We start from the raw sequence: 9,420 nt of genomic DNA on the forward strand, positions 1-9,420 counted from the left end.
ACCAGGCTTAGCTCTGTTTGCATCCCACTTGAGAACAAGGTCTCCTTCTTTGAAAACTTTGGTTGTAGCCTTCTTGTCAAAACTTCTTTTGACCTACTGCTGACAAGCCTCAGGTGTATGCATAGCTTGTTGTCTCTTTTCTTCTAATTCAATCAGTTCTACTAACCTAATTGTCATGGGATCATTCTCCTCTAGCTCTAATTGATGAGCCAGCTCAAGAGAGGGAACTCAATTGAAATAGGAAGTCTAGCTTCCCTTCCATATACCAACATGAAAGGTGAGTTCCCAAATGCTCTCTTGGATGTAATTTTGTTAGCCCAAAAGGTATTTCTTAGCTTTGAATACCAACACCTATGGTTATCTTCAATTGTTCTCTTCATGATTCTGATGAGGTTCTTATTGGAGGATTTAGCCAAGCCATTCCCTTGGGGATAATATTTTGAGGAAATGCTCAAATATATTCCATATTCAAGAGCCCAAGAGCATAATGAGCTCCAACAAAAGCTTTGGTATTATCTGATATGATGTTGACGGAACACTAAATCTAGTCACTAGTCCATCAAGGAACTCAACCTCTGAAGCCTCTATTGCATCTTTTAGAACCACTACCTCTATCCATCTTGTGAAATAATTTATAGCTGCCAATATCCACTTGTGACTAGAACTAGAAGGTGGGTTTATTAGACCAATGAAATATAAACCCCATTGAGAAAAGGTTTGGTCAACTTTAATAGGGTGGATAGGAAGGGAAACCAATCTTTACTTTCCTAAGAAGAATTCACTTTCCTCACATTTCCTCACCCACTTGTGGCAGTCATTGAATAGGGTCAGCCAATAATAACCAGCCCTCATTATTTTCATTACAATGATCCTAGTTGAGAAATGACCACCAACAGGGTCATCATGGAACTCTTCTAATAATATACTAACTTGATTCATTTTGATACACCTCAATAGGACTCCATCAACATCCTTTTTAAACAATACTCCATCCATCAAGACATAAGGAATAGACGATAATCTAAATTGTCTTATCTTTTCTCTATCTAGGCCTTGGGGATATTTTCCTTCTATCAAGAAGCTAGTCATATGATGCAACCGACCATTATGATTCTCATTTTCTATTGGTTTCTCACATTTATTAAGATGGAAACCTCTTCAGGTTTCTTAAAGGATGAAACCATATGCTCACACAATCCCTTGCCTCTTACAAGCTTGGTGATTTTGATATCAATGTCATACTCCATGACTTTCGCGATCAATCCAACTCTCTTTTCATTTATGTCCTTGTTCAGGAGGAAAACCTTCACACTTGCATGTGGTACCAAGAGATGGACCTTGTTGTGAGACAACAGATGTCTGAATTTTTTCAAAGCCCTTACAACAACAAGGACCTACTTCTCTACATAGTTGTATCTACCCTAATAATCTTTAAGCTCTTCATGAAAGGAAGAAATGGGTTGTTCCAAACTCTCATCATTCATCTATGTGAGGATAGCTAAAATGCTTGATTCTCCTCCAAGAGAGTAGAGGATGAGATCCTTGTCAAAGTTAGGGATGAAAAGAGTGGGAGATGATGTAATTGATTGCTTGATCTCTTCAAAGCTAGCCTTCCCATCCTTAGTCCAAGTGAACATCATATTCTCCTTGAACATGGTTGTGAGAGGTTTCACCATGGAAGCAAGGTTAGGGATGAACCTCCTTACAAAGTTGATCCTACCAAGAAAGATCTGCAATTCTTTCTTATGGTTGGGAAGTGGGAGAGAGAGAATTTCTTCTACTCTCTCTAGATCTATTGTTAGCCCATTTCTTGACATAGTGTGTCCTAAGAGCTTTCCTTGGTTAGTGACAAACACACACTTCTTGGGATTCGGGGACACACCATACTCTTTGCATCTAATGAATACCTATCTCAAATGATCAAAATGATCTATTGCATTTTTTGAGAAGATAGTTATATCATCAACCTAAAGCAGCACAAACTTTTCCAACCCACCTTTGAAGGCCATCTCCATTTCCTTTTGAAATGTGGTACCTACATTGGTTAGTCCAAATGGCATTTTACAATAAGCATAGGTACCCCACTTGGTAGTGAATGTTGTCTTATATTTGTCAGACTCTTAGACTATCACCTAATTGTAGCCTAAAAAACCATCTAAGAAAGAAAACATTTTTGAACCACTAACCTTGGATAGGATATATTCCACAGTTGGAAGGGGATGGCGATCTCTTAGAGAAGCCTTATTAAAGTCCCTAAAATCTACACAGTCTAATTTCTACACTTTTCTCCCTAACGGGAACAAGATTAGCCACCCATGAGGAGTGCTTGATAGGGAAATTAATGTTAGCCTCTATGAGCTTTGATAGTTCCTTTCTCATTGATGGTTCAATCTTGAGGTTGACTAGCCTTTGTTTCTACCTAAAAGGCTTAGCATCATGGTTTAAATATATGGCATGTTGAAATAAACTTGGGTCAAATCCCTTTAAGTCTTCATATGTCCAAGAAATAACATCATTGAATAATTGACATAATTTAATGAACACTTCTTGTTCAACATTAGTGCATACCTTTCTCAAGTTGAGATTCCTTCCATCATCAATAGTGATAGGTGTATAGTTATCCTTCTTTCATCCTTCTTTGTAGGAAGCTTGGAACCTTTGCCTCTTGCTTGATCATCAGAGTTGAAAATGTCTTCCAAGGTGACTAGACCTTTAAGCAATTTTTTGGATCTAAGGTTCATGATCTTATCCCCATACCAACTTTGTAGCTTGGACTAGTTTCTAGAAGAGAATTCTACTTCATTTTGCAAGAAATTGACAATTTGCACATCAGAATCAAACACTTGCCAATTTGTGCAATTGTATGCGATAGCAAGCCTTACAACAATTCTGATTTGTTGCTTCTTTTTGTTAGCAGCATGCTCTAGTATATCATAATGATACTAATGGATATGATCCTATCAACATGTTTATTTTTATTTCTTGGGACACCCTGAATATTGAAAGCTTGAAAGACTTCAAGTAGATCCAACACTCTGTGCTTATATGATTTGAGAAGGTTGTTCTTTGTGATATTTTGATTTCTAATTTGATTAACAACCAACTCATTGTCCCCATACCTATAAGAGCTTGATATCTCTCCTTTGCACAATTTTGAGACCTTGGATCAGAGCTTCATACTCCACCACATTATTAGTACAGTTGAATTGGAGTCTATATGAAAAATAGTATTTCTCCAGTTCAGGGGAAATGAGCATGACACCAACACCTGAGCCATTTTTGTTCCTTGAGTCATCAAAGAACATATTCCACAATCGATTTTTATATTCCTTTTCTTTCATGAGATTGGGAATACAAGCATTCTCCTCAAATATGCAATAAGTTCCAAGACCTATCTCCTCAGCTTCTTGTATTGGGTAGAATTGATAAGCAGCAACCCACTCATCCAAAAGATAATCAATTACTTCTACCAAGGAAGTAGTAGGATCATGCACTATGTCATTATCATCTACCTCATGAATTGTACAATTCATATTTATGGGGCTAGGAGTATAGGTCTCTATATGATTTAGGGCTAGAGGTTTTGCCCTTATGGAAGCTTTCATTTCATAACTTGTCTAAAGAACATATAAGACCATTCAAATGTAATATAGCCACCTATTTATGCAGAGAAATATCTAGAAAGGCAGATGGAAAAATGTGGCTTGACCTCAGTTATTGATATGTCTTGTGTGACAGTACAACCAGGGAAAGCATGCAATGCCATTTCTACATTTTTTAAGATTTCTACTATTTTGATAGAGCTACCATCCAACTAGAGCACATTCCTAACCATTGGCTCATATTTAATACCATGGAGATCAACTATAAATCTAGGCATTACAAAGCTACTAGCCCCAGAATCAATCATGCAATTATGGACTAGCTTGTCCCCTATGATTAAAGAGGCATAAAAATGAGGAGGTCTATTTTTCTTACTTGTTTCTCCTTCTTTTGTTGGCTGCACAAAGCTTGTTACATTTTCCTCTTTGGCTAATTGATCTTCCACTCCTATTCCTTCTAACTCGTACTGAGAAGAGTACTTACTACTTTGGTTGGAGACTTGGGAGCTACAAAGACTGATGGTTGAAAGTGAGTAGTATGAGGTTTAGTAGACTTCTCTTTTCTTGTATTTTTCTTTTGTTGGGAAGCCACATTTGGTTTTGCATACATCATTAGTATGTGAGAGATAGTAGCTAAAGGTGAAGCTTAATTTGGTAAAGGAGGAATAGCATCCTTAGTAGCTCCTCTTCTACTTCTAGTGTTGTGAGCTATAGCATCATGATTGGTATGATAATGTTCTTCTAGTTGATTTTTCATGAAAGAATAATCTCCTTGTTGTTGTACATAAGAAGCATCAGTAGACTGATGAGCACTACATTTCTATTCTACTTCTTGACCCTGTGTGACCAATGCCTAAGATGATTCTACTCTTTGGAACATGCAATATCCATAGGAGTAGTTGTAAGAAGGACAAAAGTATTGTTCTTGAGAAAGGTTGTTTTGAGGAACTAATGCCCTATTTAGATTTGTGTTTGCATTTGCAGCAGGGGTATTACCAATATGTCTATTTTGGTTGTGTGGAGCATACCCCTGACCTAGATTTTGTGGTCTATTATATATGGGGCCTTGAAAATGAGGTTTGAGAGGCCTATTTCTTTGATCTTGTTGTCTCTTAATGGTCACCAACTCATTGCTCATCTTTTGCACCACCAAGAAGTTGTCCTCCATCTTATTTTCCCAATCTTGAAACTTCTTGTCTATATTATGCATCATTATTTGCATTATGGATTTGATCTTATCTACTCCATTAGAAGATGTGGAAGCCATTGGGGCTACAACAAGAGATTGAATTTTAGAGGTGGTAGGGATAGGGGCTATTGTAGGCTAATGATTAGGCATGTCTGAGAAGAAAGGCATTAGAGGTCTTGGAGCTAATTTTGCTCCTTGAATTAGGATATTCTCTACCCTTATGGTAATTTCATAGGCAACTGGCAAGATGTCTCCTCCCATATTTTTTACTTTGGTAGCAATATCACTATTAAGAGCTCTAAGATAATGCACGAAGGCATTACTAGGAGTAGGCTTTGCTATAACAAGTATTCTATCTCATGTTTTCTAAAATCTATAATTGAAGTCTATCATATACTCATGGGGTACTCTTTTGGTGGTAGTTAGTTGCTTTAAGAGTGATAGGTGATCACTCTTATCTTCAAAGTGTTTACACAATCTTTCTCCTAGCTCATCCCAATTATTAATGGAGTTATGAGGAAGCCCTCTATACCATTGTAAGGCTTTTCCTTTTAAATATGAAGCTAGAAGCCTAATAGCAATATCATCTTCTGTAATACCATGTATATTACAGATATTTGAGACTTCTTAGATATGTTGTATAGGGGATATGGAAGTTTCACCAATAAAATTAGGTATACTCTTAAGAGAAAATACTAGAATATCATGTCTCTGGGCTAAAATAAGAGGATTCTCACCATTGAAGGTGGGAAAATCATGAACTCTAGGTTGGGCCATGTGAAAAAGTGATCTATTCAATTGGATAGATGGTATCCTAGGTTGTGACCTATTGACAGGAGGAGTAGAAAGAGATCTTGCAGGTGTATGTATTACTACTAAACTCCTGATTGGTGATAGAGATACCCTATTTCTTCTTCTTCTAGGATTTGAAAATGAAAGTTCAGTATATTGAAAAGTACCTCTAGAAGATTCGCTTGTTTGAGCTTTGGGAATGAATCATAGCAACTCTATTCTGAAACCAAGATGTACAAGTAGAGTAGATTTACCAAGTGCTTGGATGTGAGCCTCTTGAAGGCTTGGAATGCTAAGAACAACATTAGCTCCTTAGCATGGACTTTAAGTTCTTCTGACACTAGTGAACTAGTAGACTTAAGAATGCTTCAATATGAGTCCCACCAAGTGTGCCAAGAATCTTTGACACAAAATTTTACACCCTTTCCTAATTTTTTAACCTAGAGGAAACCTTGTATAACATGGAAACAATCTCAAAAGTGTGGGACTTTGCAATTAGGGGTTGAGTCTCCAAAGAAGGTCAGCTTCTATACTATCAAGGTGCACCTAACTACTTCTTAAGAGGAAAAGGTAGAAGGAATGCATGAAAGAAAACTACCTATTCTAATCTAGAAGGTCTGATACACCAAATAGTATTGTTCAATCTTATTTATACCTAGGGAAGCACAATTCATCAATACAATTCTTAGATATACAAATTCTATCTTAACTTTGACTCAACAATCATGCACAGATTAGAGATTGATAAAATGATATAAAGAAGGAGCTTCACTCTATATCATCTAAAGATAAATAGACATAGTGTGAATATAAGGCAAGAAGATATTGCACAATATATTAATGAAATAAGGAGATACAACAGAGAATTATATTCATTTATGGGCAGAAGGGGAATTACAATAGCAGAGCATAGAATACAATGCTATAGAATTAGAGAAAAAATTGACCCTTAGAGGGTTTACAAAAATTTCTTTTATAGTTCAAGCATAATTGAGAAACTTTTTCCTTAAGCCAAAGTTCAACTACTGCCATTAAATTCTCAAAGAACAATTACTACTGATCCAAAGAAGATTTGATTGAGAGCATGCCCATATGCAAAAAATCATGTCTTTCATACAAATTATGACCTCAAAGAGACAAAAACAATGGTCATAACTGCATAGCTAGCTAGAAAGCTAATCTCAGAGTGGCAATGAAGTGTCCTTTATATCAAATAAGTATGGATTTCATCAAATAGTAGTTGCAGACAATTAGGGAATTGGTTTTCTATTAAAGAATTGCCTCTGAGAGTATTTTTGATGTGCCAGATCAGATATGTCATCAATTCCACTATCAAACCTACCACATGACCCAATAATGCTAATGAATTTTTCCATCTTGTTTAGACATTCAATTGTTTGTTATGTTTGACCATTGAATTGCCTTGTTCACAGTGTCATAGCCTAATTTCATTTTATCTCCTTAACTACGGTGATTGAGTGACTGCCTCATTTTTTGTTGATCATTACTTTGTAACTTGTGTTTATCCTAGCTCTTTGATTGTTGCAAACCTACAAACAAGTAAAACTGACTTCTCTCGCACCATTCCCATGATTAGAAACCTTAGCATCTTTATCCTTGAGACATTCTAAAATCCTGTAAACCTAACTGCTTGACATTGATCGCAACCTCACAGTCAATTTCATTAACTCGGAAAATGACCCCATGAATGTGTGAACAAAGCATTTACATCATCCCTTCGTTGACCAAATTTATCCTTTAACCCTCTGTGAAGATACGACAACATAGGCCTTAATTGTAGATGGACTCCTCCCATGTTCGCAACTTGAATTCTAATTGTAGTGCAACCTCACAACCTAAAAAGCTTAACCGCTCACTGATTATGCCATGTTGCACAAACCATTAGACTTGCTTGGTAGATTCCATCACAACCTCATAATCTTTGTTAAGCGTAACATAAAAATGCATGTGATCTTGCAAAAGTCAAGAACTTGACTACTAGCATCAACTCTCGCAACACCATAACTTCAAGTTGAAGTCTGGTTTGATGAAATGATGTCAATTGAACTAACCATCCTTTACTCAATGAAGTATTTGACCCTTGCAATGATGTGATCAAAAGCATTTGCAACTTTCCAACCTTTATATCCTTAAGCCTTTAGCTGCTCGTGAAGACGCGATCACTTGATTTAAATGCTTGATGACCCTTTTCAATATCACACCTGCAAACTATTGTCTTCTCTTAACCACCACAAACAAGTGCAGCCACTAGACTGATTACCATTGCAAGTTTGTAATAGGAAACCTCTCAAACCTCTAGCTTCCCATAATCATGTGAATCATAGTCTTTGCTCCTTCGCAACCTTTAGCCAGATGTTAGCTAAAATGACTGAGAGACTATGCTGATCAAAAACCTGACCATCTCGCAATGTCGTAGCCCTCTTCATGGTTAAGCGGTGAACTTGAGCAATGGAGTGAAATGGGGATGATCGTGAGATTGCAACTTGGATTGTTAGAAGCATATAACATTAAAATATGAAAAGTTTAAAGACTTAGGAATATAAGGGGTAAAATAAAAATTTTACATATCCCTATTGAGCTTGAATGGCCAAAAATATTTGAATAGTCAAATTTGAACGTTGGTCATGTCTGCCACCCTAAAAATTCAAATTTTGGAAGGGGGAGACACAAATGGCTAACAGGGTTTAATAGCACATGTTACACCCTAGTTTGATGATGAAATAGTCGATAACTGAAAAGTGTAGTGCATCCATAGGTTTCTATAGTGGATTTGAATCTTCTAGTGCATAAAAGGTTTGTGTGAGTGCAAATGATGTGTAAAATACTAGATTTAAGATTTATGGTTTAATGAGTCAAAATGATGAGTGTTTGTCCTATTGAATGTATGAGTTATAGTGCATGTGCTAGACTTGTAGCACTTTTTTTTCTCATAGCACATCTGTAGATTTTGGTAGCACAAACAATGAATGAAAGAGCATTTGTATATTTCATAGCATATCTGATAAGTATTATAGCACATATGTGGCATGAAAAGGTGATAATGGCTTTGATAGCACATCTGGGCTATAGAGGAGTGCATGCGATAATTTCAATAGTGCAATTAATTCCCATAATGCTTATGTTAGTTACGGTAGTGCATGTGATGGTTTAAATGGTGCAAAGAACATTTATATCACTTTTAGTGGCTCAAATAGCGTGTAAGTCTAGGTCTAGGTGTGTCAACTAGTAGGATGGTTGCATAACTAGATAAAATGTGTGCAACATCGCTCAAAGTGTAGGATACAAAACCTAATATGATTTTGAATTTATGTAACAAGTCAAACAATAGGGATCTTGTGGTCATAAAGTGATGTGTAAGATCAATCAGGTAATGGTAGATAAACAAAAGTGACCTTCCTCCAGCTACAGAGTAGGGAAAATTGAACATGTCTATCTCCATTTATGGAACGGGAAAAATAATAGGTTCAAGATAGAACCATTAGCTAGATAGCTTGACATTTGAAATTGATTAATGTAGGATGATCACTCATGATGAAAGACTGATGTCATTGTTTGATTGTTTGATGAAACAAGTACATGGGTGGAAGCTCATGGTTCGGGGACTATGCCCATGGCCCTTAGAGTCGATAGGAAGATTGTCTATGGTAGAGCATCAGGTGATCAATTGATGTGGTTTTACTTATCTACTACAGATGCCTCAGTTCTAAATGAACAAAGATTTATTGATAGTTGTGGCCAAGCAATGGCACTCAGACCACAACACCTTCTACATGCCCCTGGGGAGATGACTATTACTCTTGTGGATGTATATCAAAT

The sequence above is a fragment of the Cupressus sempervirens genome, chromosome 4, assembly GCF_028749045.1.
Source record: "Cupressus sempervirens isolate cs-2001-9-10 chromosome 4, ASM2874904v1, whole genome shotgun sequence".
Classification (NCBI taxonomy): domain Eukaryota; kingdom Viridiplantae; phylum Streptophyta; class Pinopsida; order Cupressales; family Cupressaceae; genus Cupressus; species Cupressus sempervirens.